We start from the raw sequence: 10348 nt of genomic DNA, 5'->3' as shown, positions 1-10348 counted from the left end.
GCATTTGTACAGGGCAGCGGTAACTTTCGTGACCAGTCCATTCCGTCGTACCTATTTATATGATTGTCCATACTGCTCACACATATACGGTTTTAGGTTATCGAAATGTAAACAAACTATAGTGCTGTACTGTTCTTACATTCACGTTATGGCAGTCATATTTTAAGTTATATACCTGTAGCTTGACGAGTATTTTTACGTTAATATGACCGCCTTTTGACTAGTATTATGACCGTTTTTTTACTTGGATTATACTGCTATATAAATAAAACATTTCTTTAATTCAAATCCATTAACATTTCTTTTATTCAACATTTTTGTAATATATTACATTATATATAATAGTTGTAAATTATTAACTATAAGGAAGGAATAGTTTTTCAGTCTTGTTGGTGAGCCATAAATACAAATTTTATTGTATGCGATTGTATGCATACAAAGTTAAGGGAAACTTAAATAAATTAATTAATGATATAGAAAACAAAAGAGAAGAACTAACAGAACTATTGGTGGCAGTAAACCATCAAATCGCGAGTAGGCAATTGACAAATTGAGTAAGTTGACTTGTAATTCGCCAATTTAGTGCTATACCTTTTTTATTTTAGTTCAGAAAGCTGCAATTGAGGTTCGAAAGTTACAATTTAAGTTCAAACATTTAAATTCAAGTTCAGAAAATTTAAATTCAAGCTCAGAATTTCTATTTGTAGTTCAGAAAATTAAAATTGAAGTTCAGAATTTCTGTTTGTAGTTCAGAAAATTATATTTTAACTTAAATTGTAATTTTCTGAACTTCAGTTGTAATTTGCTGAACTGCAGTTGAAATTCCTGAGCTTCAATTATAATTTACTGAACTTCTATTGAAAATTGTGAACTTCAATTGTAATTTTTTGAACTTCAATTGAAATTTCCGAGCTTTTAGGACTTCAATTGCAACTTTCAATTTTTTTTTACATAAAATGAAAAATTTAACATTTTTTCTGACAGCTAAAGTGGTGAATTGCCTACCAGAGGTTTGAAACCACTTGCATTCGTGTTGGCGCTTCTCTATATCATTAATATAACAATATCTTTTTAATAATTTAATTAATAGACAAATATAAATTTTTTTCCTTTACATTTTAGAACTGTGTACAAAAATATGTAATTTTACATATCGAAACCTAAACAAAAAAGTATTGCAACTCATAATCAGAGAAGCTTTGTGTAGAATGTTGATTTATACAACAAAATAACAAAATTCTTAACTAAACGATAACGTTAACTACCAAAAAAAAAGTTGTTTCACGATGCTTTCATGGATCGAATGCGATATATACAATCAGTGGAATAATTTTACATTGAGGGTACTTTATGCAATTTTCTTTTTTTCGTGATTTGGCAATAATAAACGTAGGTACTCATAGTAATATTTTGTTTTAAATTATGTAATTACAATATTTATAAGGACCGTTTAGTTGATGGTTTTGGTACTGTCAGTTAAATTCATCAGCAAATATTTAAATTCAAAATATTTTTTGTTATACATCTAGTTTATAAGGTTTTCTTAAAAATTTTTGACAAAAATCTTTGCAAACTTTATGCGATTGTTGAATATTTTTTTTAAATAGAGCATAAAAAGCTTAGAATAGGAACGTAGGAAAAAGCTTAGAATTATTAGATACTCAAGATTATTTCAGTGTGTGTTGTTCGTTTGTTGTACAAATCCGTTGCATATTAATTTTCAGATCAAGAATACTCAAAGGTGTCGTGGAATCGTCTTGTTGATCAATCGCGCGCCGCAATATCCATTGGTGGCAATTGACTGTGTTGACAAAAGATATGCTGAACTGTAGAGGAAGAAACATTTTTTAAAATTTAATAAAATCAAAAATGATAGTTGTGGTAAAAAGGGGTAAAGTATTGTATGTTAAAGTATAGCAAAGTCTCAGCGGCCTTGTCCTGGTGAAAATTGAGTTTGAATAGGTCTCATTCTTCATTCTCAGAAACATGTACGAAGGTACCTCGTAAGATATTAAAAATCCTCAACGCTTTTTTTGAAATAACTTCAAAAAAACTCGCATTCAAACCGGTGTCCCCTCTCTACTTCTGTTTAACTTCTACATATCAATAGCTATCTTCACCACCAGAAGGAGTCACTATTGTTTCCTACACCATATGGTCGCCAAGCCTAAAGATTACCTACTGGAAGAAGCTACAGGCCTGCTAAAATACTGCCCTCAGAACCGCCACGGGCTGTCTCCTATACCCAGGAACCTGGGCATCCCAACAGATATCTGATTGATGGCGGTGCCACTTTCCTAGATGTTCTGGTCTCCGCTACGGCAACCCCCCGACGGGTTTCATTGCGCCATGTTGCCAGGTCGCAAACCCCAATCTACCGGGTACCCCAATGCTTGCCCAAGGACGCCCAGTCCCAAGGCCACAACAGCAGTTGCGTCCTGGCCTTCCTCAACCCAGGCGTAGTCACCCGTCACTTACTCCCAGAGTGGCGACGTCTCCCCCTATGCACTTCAGAATTCTGCAGTTAAACTGTAATGGACTAACTGGGAAGATCACGGAGATAGTCGATTTCATGAAGCGGCACAACATCCGCATTGCTGCGATTCAAGAGGCTAAACTCACAGCAAGATCTGCACTGCAAACCTGTTCTGGGTATAATGACCACAGAAAAGATCGCGTGAGCGGAAATGGAGGCGGCCTCGCGTTTATCATACACCACTCTGTGCAATATCATATATTTGATCCCGACATCGACCGCAGGGACAGAGCCTTAGAACGTCAAGCCTTATCTGTCCTGTCAGGCGATGCAAACCTAGAAATCATCAACATCTACATCCCTCCTCCCACCTGTTTCCCCAGTGGATACCGTCCTAATATCAGCGCCTTGCACACTGGCAACAATCGCATTATCTTAGGTGATTTCAATGTCCATCACGATCTATGGCATTCAAACTTGCGAGCGGACAGTAGGAGTGAGATGTTGGCGGATCAAATAGAAGAAACGACGTTCTGCACAATAAACGGAGACGCCCCCACACATATGGTAGGAAGCTGTCACAATTCGCCGGATATTTCAATCGTGAGCGCAGAACTCCGTAAACTGCGTCAACTGGTAGCCGATGGTAACATTGGCATCCGACCACCTGCCTATACTTATTTCGCTCGAGCGTACTGCCGACTTCATCGTCACAGAAAAACGCACTTTCATAAACTTTAAAAATGGAAAGTGGGACGAATACAAATCCTTGACAGACAACCGCTTTGCTGCCCTCCCTATCCCGACGGATGCCCGCCAAGGGGAGCGTGCTTTCCGCAAGGTCATTGAATCCGCCTCGGCTCGTTTCATTCACGCCGGGAGAATTCCCGAAATCCGGCCCACTTCCCGGCGGAGGCCGCAAACTTAGCGAGAGAACGTGACCTTATAAAACAGCTTGATCCAGGCGACCCCCAAATAAGGGATATAAACCAACGCATCAGATTGCTTGTGGATGAACACAAGCGGGCGAAATGGGAGAAGCACCTAAGAGGTTGTAACCTCTCTACCGGTGTGGGTAAACTTTGGTCCACCGTAAAGTCCCTATCGAATCCGTCTAAGCACAATGGCAACGTTTCCATCGCCTTCGGCGATAAAGTACTGTCGGATTCGAAAAAATTCGCGAGCGCTTTCTGCCGTCAATATGTAATGCATTCTACGGTCGACAACTGGGAAGGTGTCTCAGGTGAATAGAAAAAGCCTGGATCCCTGTAGGACGATGCCATGGAATTAGACATATTTATCGAAATTCTCGGAATTAGGAAGCTCCAACGAAATCGTTGATAGACTTATGTACTTTGATGTATCTAAATTTAAACGAGTTAAACACAAGTATTTGTTTTTGTTATATTATCGGCAAAAAATATCCACAATTTACTCTATTTGGTCAATGCACAAAGTATTCATTTACAATATCCATTTTACTACAACAGCAAAATAAGTAGGACATATAGAACCATTTTGACATATAGCAAGAAAGCAATTTATTGTCTTTGCGAAGTTTAAAGAGAAACTGAAAAGAAAGAAACATTTACTGGCATATTTCGATGATTTAAGGCAACTGCAGTTTCACCGTATGATTCGCGGTTCGAATATCAGTGAAGCCTTTGTTAAAATCGCAGTGCGCCAGTAAATTTTTCTTTCTTTTCAAAAATAATGATTGAATATTCAATTATTATAAGCCGGTCTTAAGCTCATGAATTCTTAAATATTAAACTACTTGAATAATTAGAAGGGGCTATTATTTCTATAGATAAATTTTACGCCTTTTTTTGCACCCAACTCCTAAATTGGTTTAAAAGTATACAAAAAGTATACAAAAAAAAAAAGAACCCTAGGGAAAAAGTATTTAGTACTGAATGGAAAAAAAGTGTGCATTCATTTCAAGTTTACATTCATTAAAGATTGGGAATGGTTCCTACATTCCCACTCTATATTGAATTATATTTTACCATTCAATAACACACACATTTTAGTTTGAGTTAAGGTATTTTGAGCCATTCAGGAAAGGAGATTTATAATATGCAACCAATAAATCACAATTTTTTAAAAGAATGCTAACAGAATGCACACTCAATTGATTCAATCTTTTTACAGCTCTGTTCCGTAGTTGGACACAATCTTTTCATAATATTACTTAACAATTTAAGATTAGACATTTTTTTCAAGTTGTATTTTGACTTACCAGCAACAATAGAATCATGTTTAATTGTACGCTGCATAATCATTGTACCATCATGTAACGAAGCTCAGTTTCTTCCAAACATTGCTCGGCACTGCCACGTAAAATCAATGTACATGTTCTAGCATTAACGCAACCTTTAAATAATTATAAACTATAAAAATATAATTAATGTCAAACCCACTATCAAACCTTGTAAAATGTTGAAATGTTCACCACCAATTTGACGGTCTTCAAAGTAATCACATTGACCAAAAACACTTGAATTAATATCATTAGCTGTAGTCATAACAGCACCACCACAAGCTTTCATTGTACGTTTCAAATCTTCTTCTGGTACCCTAACAGAACATTTCACGATCTGCTAAATACTGTGTACCAACATCACCAATTGGTAGTTTAGATAACACAACATTGGCGTCGTACTTTGCTAGTTTATTGTACAGAATACGCCATTCAGCATCAACAATTTTCCGATACTCTTGAACATTATCAATACGTACTTCAGCATTGTCACGCTCAGCCTTGAATTCCCATTCTATATTTAATGCGAATAAAATTTTTTGCATGACGTTGGATCCACCAAAGAAAAGTACAGCGTCCACAACCATTTTAGAAAAGAAATATTTTTGTTGATGAATAAGTTTGGAGGGCATTGCTGTGGCAGCGCATTTTTCCAATAAAGCACGTTGTTGTTCCATTGATTGGCGCTTCGACATGTTCAGCCATGTCATATTTTGGTCATGCATAATTGTAATGCTTTGCGTATAGTTTTAATGATGATACGTGCATGCACGCTTTCCTCAACATATGGCTTAACTTGTTTTAAGATTTCACATGCTTAAAGTACTACTGAAGTGGAGCCATCGCCGACCTGATAAGAGAAACATTTTTATTCTACACATTCTAATATAACAAAAAACTTACCTCAGCATTTTGAGATTTGACGATGTCGACTAGAGTTTTACGGCTGGATGCACAATATCCAATAGTTTCATAATGGTTGCCCCGTCATTTGAAATTGTGGCCCTACCACTGGTATCAACAATATATTTGTACATACTGTGTGAATCCAATGTAGTGCGTACAGCGTCCACCATTGAATGCGAGGTATTGATTTTGGATATGAGTTGAGGTTCTACCTTAAGAGCTATCGGTACCCAAATATTTTTTATACAAAAACTCATGTACCCAATACCAGTTCAGGACGTTCACATTTATCGACACGCTGTCCGGTGTGGCCCAAATGTTGGAAATATTCAGTTGGCACTGTTGAGAAAAAATATGTATCAATGAACACAATTAAAAGTGAAAGTTTTTTTTTTTTACCATCTGTTGTTACTTTACACATTACATTAACATTAGAAACGACGACCAGCATCTACAAACTGCATTTTAGCCTTGAAAACGATTACATCTAATTGGACCCATTTTCACCAAAATTTACAATGGGTGGCTCATATTCACCCTCAACCGTGCGTTCCATTGGTGAGATGGTAAAGGACAAAGGACAAAGCTGTGGTTTTTAATAAATCAGCTGTTGCAGGTATGCAATAAAAAGGCCTGGAAACGAGAAAGATCAATGTAAATGCCAAACAAAAAATTAATTTCGAATATCAATACCTAACGTAACGTGGCGAGGAGTTACCCTGATCTTGTACAACATATTTTGTGGTCACCAATGGTGGTAATAAACCCTGTTCATTAGTAATAAAAGCACCACCAGCGCTATTTTGATTTTCAACGATAACGCTTATAGGATTAGGCATCTGATCGGGATCTAAACGGCGTTGGGCTACTGTTGCGGCTGTTGATATATACCAGTACCAGGTGCAGGTGGTTGCTAAACAAAATAATACAAAAATAATCATCAGTAATATTTGAAATATATTAGTTGTATTAGCATACATTATAACCATGACGTCCGGGTATTGGGGGTTGACCCGGCATGGGTGGCTGACTGGGCATTGGCGCCTGTTCAGGTTGTGTTGGTGGCATCATTTAACCACCTGGTGCACTTGGTTGTTATAGATAGCCTGACGTTGAGGTTGTGGAGGGCAACCAGGTGGACCAGGTTGTGGTGGATAGCCCGACTGTTGTGGCATTGGCAGATAGGTTGTTGCTGCTGCTGTCGTGGCATTACATAAAAATGGCTTTTCGTTTGAACTCCGGAAATAGCTTTCACAACAGTGGACTTACCGTGTCCAATCCTGCCAATATTGATGGTTGCCTGACGCGAAATTACCTCTGGCGATAATGGGGACACATTTTCGATATCCTGTAAATAATAGTTTTTTATTAATTCAAATTATATTAAAGCAAATCCTACAACAGATTGAACGATGCAGATTTTGTAGCACCAGTAATGAAAATGAATGAATGGGTGTGTAGCGATATGGGAAAATGATGTTAGATTTCCCAGAAAATGGCTTTTCCCATATCGCATTAAAACTTACTTGATTTTGGTTCCTTTGATCTTCCGTTTATCTGTGGATGATTTATGGATTTCCTCTGACAACCTTCAAATTTTAAAAATCAACAATTATAGAAAAACTTATGTGAACGGTACATAATGAAAATTTCTTTTATTGTAGTTTGAAAGTGATTTCCCAAAATTTGTTGGCACGCAAAGAAGAACGTCAAATTTTGACATTTATAAATTAGACGTGGGGTTGTTTATTGTATAATTGCAGCTTTTTAGTTAGGAACGACGGTTTGGAAACTTTTCGGAAATTATACCAAACTCAACTGCCTTAGAAGACTATTTTCGGCACTGCTACAACAACAACAACAACACTATTTTGAGGAGCGATCAAATAGGAGTTAACGAAACATGGCCTCAGTAATATTGCAACGCAAAGGGCAGTTAGCAAGTAAGTAAATGAAAGCCAATCAAAATAAGAAAATGATAAATATAAAAATTATGTAACTTCTTGAGCTAAAACCATCCATTTGTTTATATGTTTAAATTTACTTTCTTTAGAACAACAAGGCACTGCATATATAAGTGTATTCTGCGTACGTCAATCCTCTTCAAGTTTATCCGATCCTCCGCGTCCTCTCAAAACCACTAACCCAATAATTTTGCACGAGTTTTAGCAGTTGTGAGCTAAAGTAAAGAATTACCCTATGATTTAAACAAATTATATATTTGGTAGCGTATTAGAAGTCGACCCCTCAACTAGACTATTACCATAGGGAAAAATATTCGCAACGACCACCTTCATCAAAGCAGCGATAGTCACATTTTTTGCAATGTTCATTTATATACAAAAACAATTACCCCACCTGATGCTGAGCGACTATTTTTTCTTGGTTTTCCAATAAACATGCATTAAAAGACAACATAAATTGAAACATTTTCTCCACAACATCTTTTCCACAATCACAAAAGAAATTGCATGCACGAATTGAATTATTCACTGTACGCAGATGCTACCAAAAATGCAATAACCTACATCCATTAAAACTCACTTGATTTTGGTTCCTTTGTGGAAAATATAAATGCAAATACCGTAGCGCACACAACACTTAATTTAAATTTAGTTTTTATTATATCCGAAATTATTTGTAAATAAATTTTTATTGCTCTACTGTTACGTTTCAAGCTGAAAATAACAAATGGCGGATTCGCAGAAAATTTTTGTGACGTATTTGAGGGTACATAGCATGTAAGAAAAGGCAAGCATATATGTATCGGGCATTTCAATTAGGCCATCTCATTCTGCCATATTAACAGTTGTGGAACAATGTGGGATATTTTGTTGTTGGTCGCCATTTTTGGTCACTAGATTTTTGCTGGGTTTGTTAGCTACCCTACAAGAATACTGACTATCATATGACTATCATCTGATTGTCAGCAATGTCACCCTAACGATCAGCGCCTCATACAAACTTTCTATCACAAACTTAAGGGGACTTGCGCAAATGTGATGTAAACAACTGTGTACGTGTGAGTTTTTGTCTCCTTCTTATACACCAAAATGGCCTACTGATTAAGTATATAGCCGTACTGCTCACTCTCATTCCTTTTCCTGGATCAGTGCTGACACTCTAACTATCAAAAAGTGTCATAAATGATAGTTTACTGTAGATATCAGGTTTGACTGTTATACTATCATAAATGACCATTGTTATATTCCGCCATAAATGAAACAATACTTTTTGCTTTTTATTTACTTTATTTCATTACGTATTTAATTTTGTACGTGATAAAAGCATACGTATTTCTTATTTGTTTAAAATAAATAGTGTTATAAGAATTCGAGTTCAGAATGTTCATTTTAAATTCAGAAAATAACAAAACAACAGCAGAGCGCTTTCCTCATGCGGAAACACATTTAAAATTGAATCACCACTAACCACTATTATTTTTCGCGTATCAATTTTTTGAGTGTGCCCCATACATTCCGACAGCTTTTGGTATTTTTTAATATTATTTTCGATTTTTTTTCTTTTAGCATGGAGCTTTGAAATGCTCTTTTTTTCATTTTATAAACTTATTTTTTATATGGTTTTCGTCGGTTGAAAATGGCGGAATTTAAAAAATAACAAAACAACCGTGATAATCATTTGATTGTCATATGACAGTCAGTAGTGATAACATGATTAAATCGGATAAACTGTTTTCGCATACATAAAATTCCGCTGAGAATTATGTATCTGTCTCACATGCATAATGGTATCTGCTGTATGTTCTTTTGTTCTGTACCAGGTGTCCGAAGCTTTCCCAGTTTGAGTCCTTTTTCATGATTATAGGCTGTCGTTGGGAACATGCGGAAATGCGTGAGCGAACAAAGGAACATACATAAATTTGAGTATCAATGTTTACGTCATCGCAGGATCAGCATTGTCAACTACAAGTGTGAGTGTGTTAGTAAAACTATCAGCGTTTCTTGTAGGGTAGCGAGGGTGGATGTATACACGTTTGTGTGTATGCCTATTGTTATAGGTATAAAATAATAAGCAACAGATCAAAATGTTTCAGTTCTCTGTTTTGGTTTGATTTTCTTTTCGCTAAATTACCTTATGTTGGGTGCAAGGAACTTAATTTATTATGCAGTGCTGGACTGCCGCTTTGTAGCTTGCCAAGCGTTTGAGGGTGTGTACATTTAATATATACGTACGATGTATGATAATTTGTTGGGATTTAAAGCAGTTAGACTATTTTTGTTACTGCTTATTTTCTTTATACAATCCTGCCTTTGCTAGACTTATGAATATAAGTGGATACTTGAATTTGAAGTTGTTGTTGGAGGATTATTGGTGTTTAACAACATGAAGAAATAAGCAGCAGAGCCGAATTCGATATTTTATTTTTAAATAGGTATATATGTATGTATGCCTATATACATAAATGTATTTAATATTGGGTTTTTTTTTTGTGTTCTGCGGTAAAGTAATATGAAATTGGTAGGTGGTTTGAAACCAACGGGGGATATCTTATATGTATTTGTACCGTACGTAACAAGGTGATTTTTTTTTTTTTTTTTTTTTGTAATTTTCCACAGATATTAGAGTGTTTGCGGGAGAAACAAATTCTAGCTACCTATACGGTTTTAGAATAAAGCCCGTATAATATCAATATATGTAAATATATGGAAATTGGTGACGATACAACTCACTGCGATTTT

General features: G+C 36.0%; 1 long non-coding RNA gene across 2 annotated transcripts; it reads right to left on the bottom strand.

Moving 5' to 3' along the window:
* Positions 1-865: 865 nt before the first annotated feature.
* Positions 866-7093, bottom strand: LOC137244298 (uncharacterized). Of its 2 annotated transcripts, XR_010950884.1 has the most exons (8): positions 6915-7093; positions 6624-6840; positions 6339-6558; positions 6045-6278; positions 5643-5984; positions 4908-5589; positions 4719-4852; positions 866-1826 (listed from the first exon to the last, which is right to left on the bottom strand). It is a non-coding gene; the product is annotated as an uncharacterized lncRNA (long non-coding RNA). The 2 variants fall into 2 exon arrangements; XR_010950883.1 differs by having other exon boundaries at positions 6624-7093.
* Between the last annotated feature and the right edge of the window lie 3255 nt (positions 7094-10348).

Source organism: Eurosta solidaginis, chromosome 3 (genome assembly GCF_040869045.1).
Source record: "Eurosta solidaginis isolate ZX-2024a chromosome 3, ASM4086904v1, whole genome shotgun sequence".
Taxonomy (NCBI): Eukaryota; Metazoa; Arthropoda; class Insecta; order Diptera; family Tephritidae; genus Eurosta; species Eurosta solidaginis.
The sequence above is the reverse complement of the archived record's forward strand: the minus strand, read 5'-3'. Positions and strand labels throughout refer to the sequence as shown.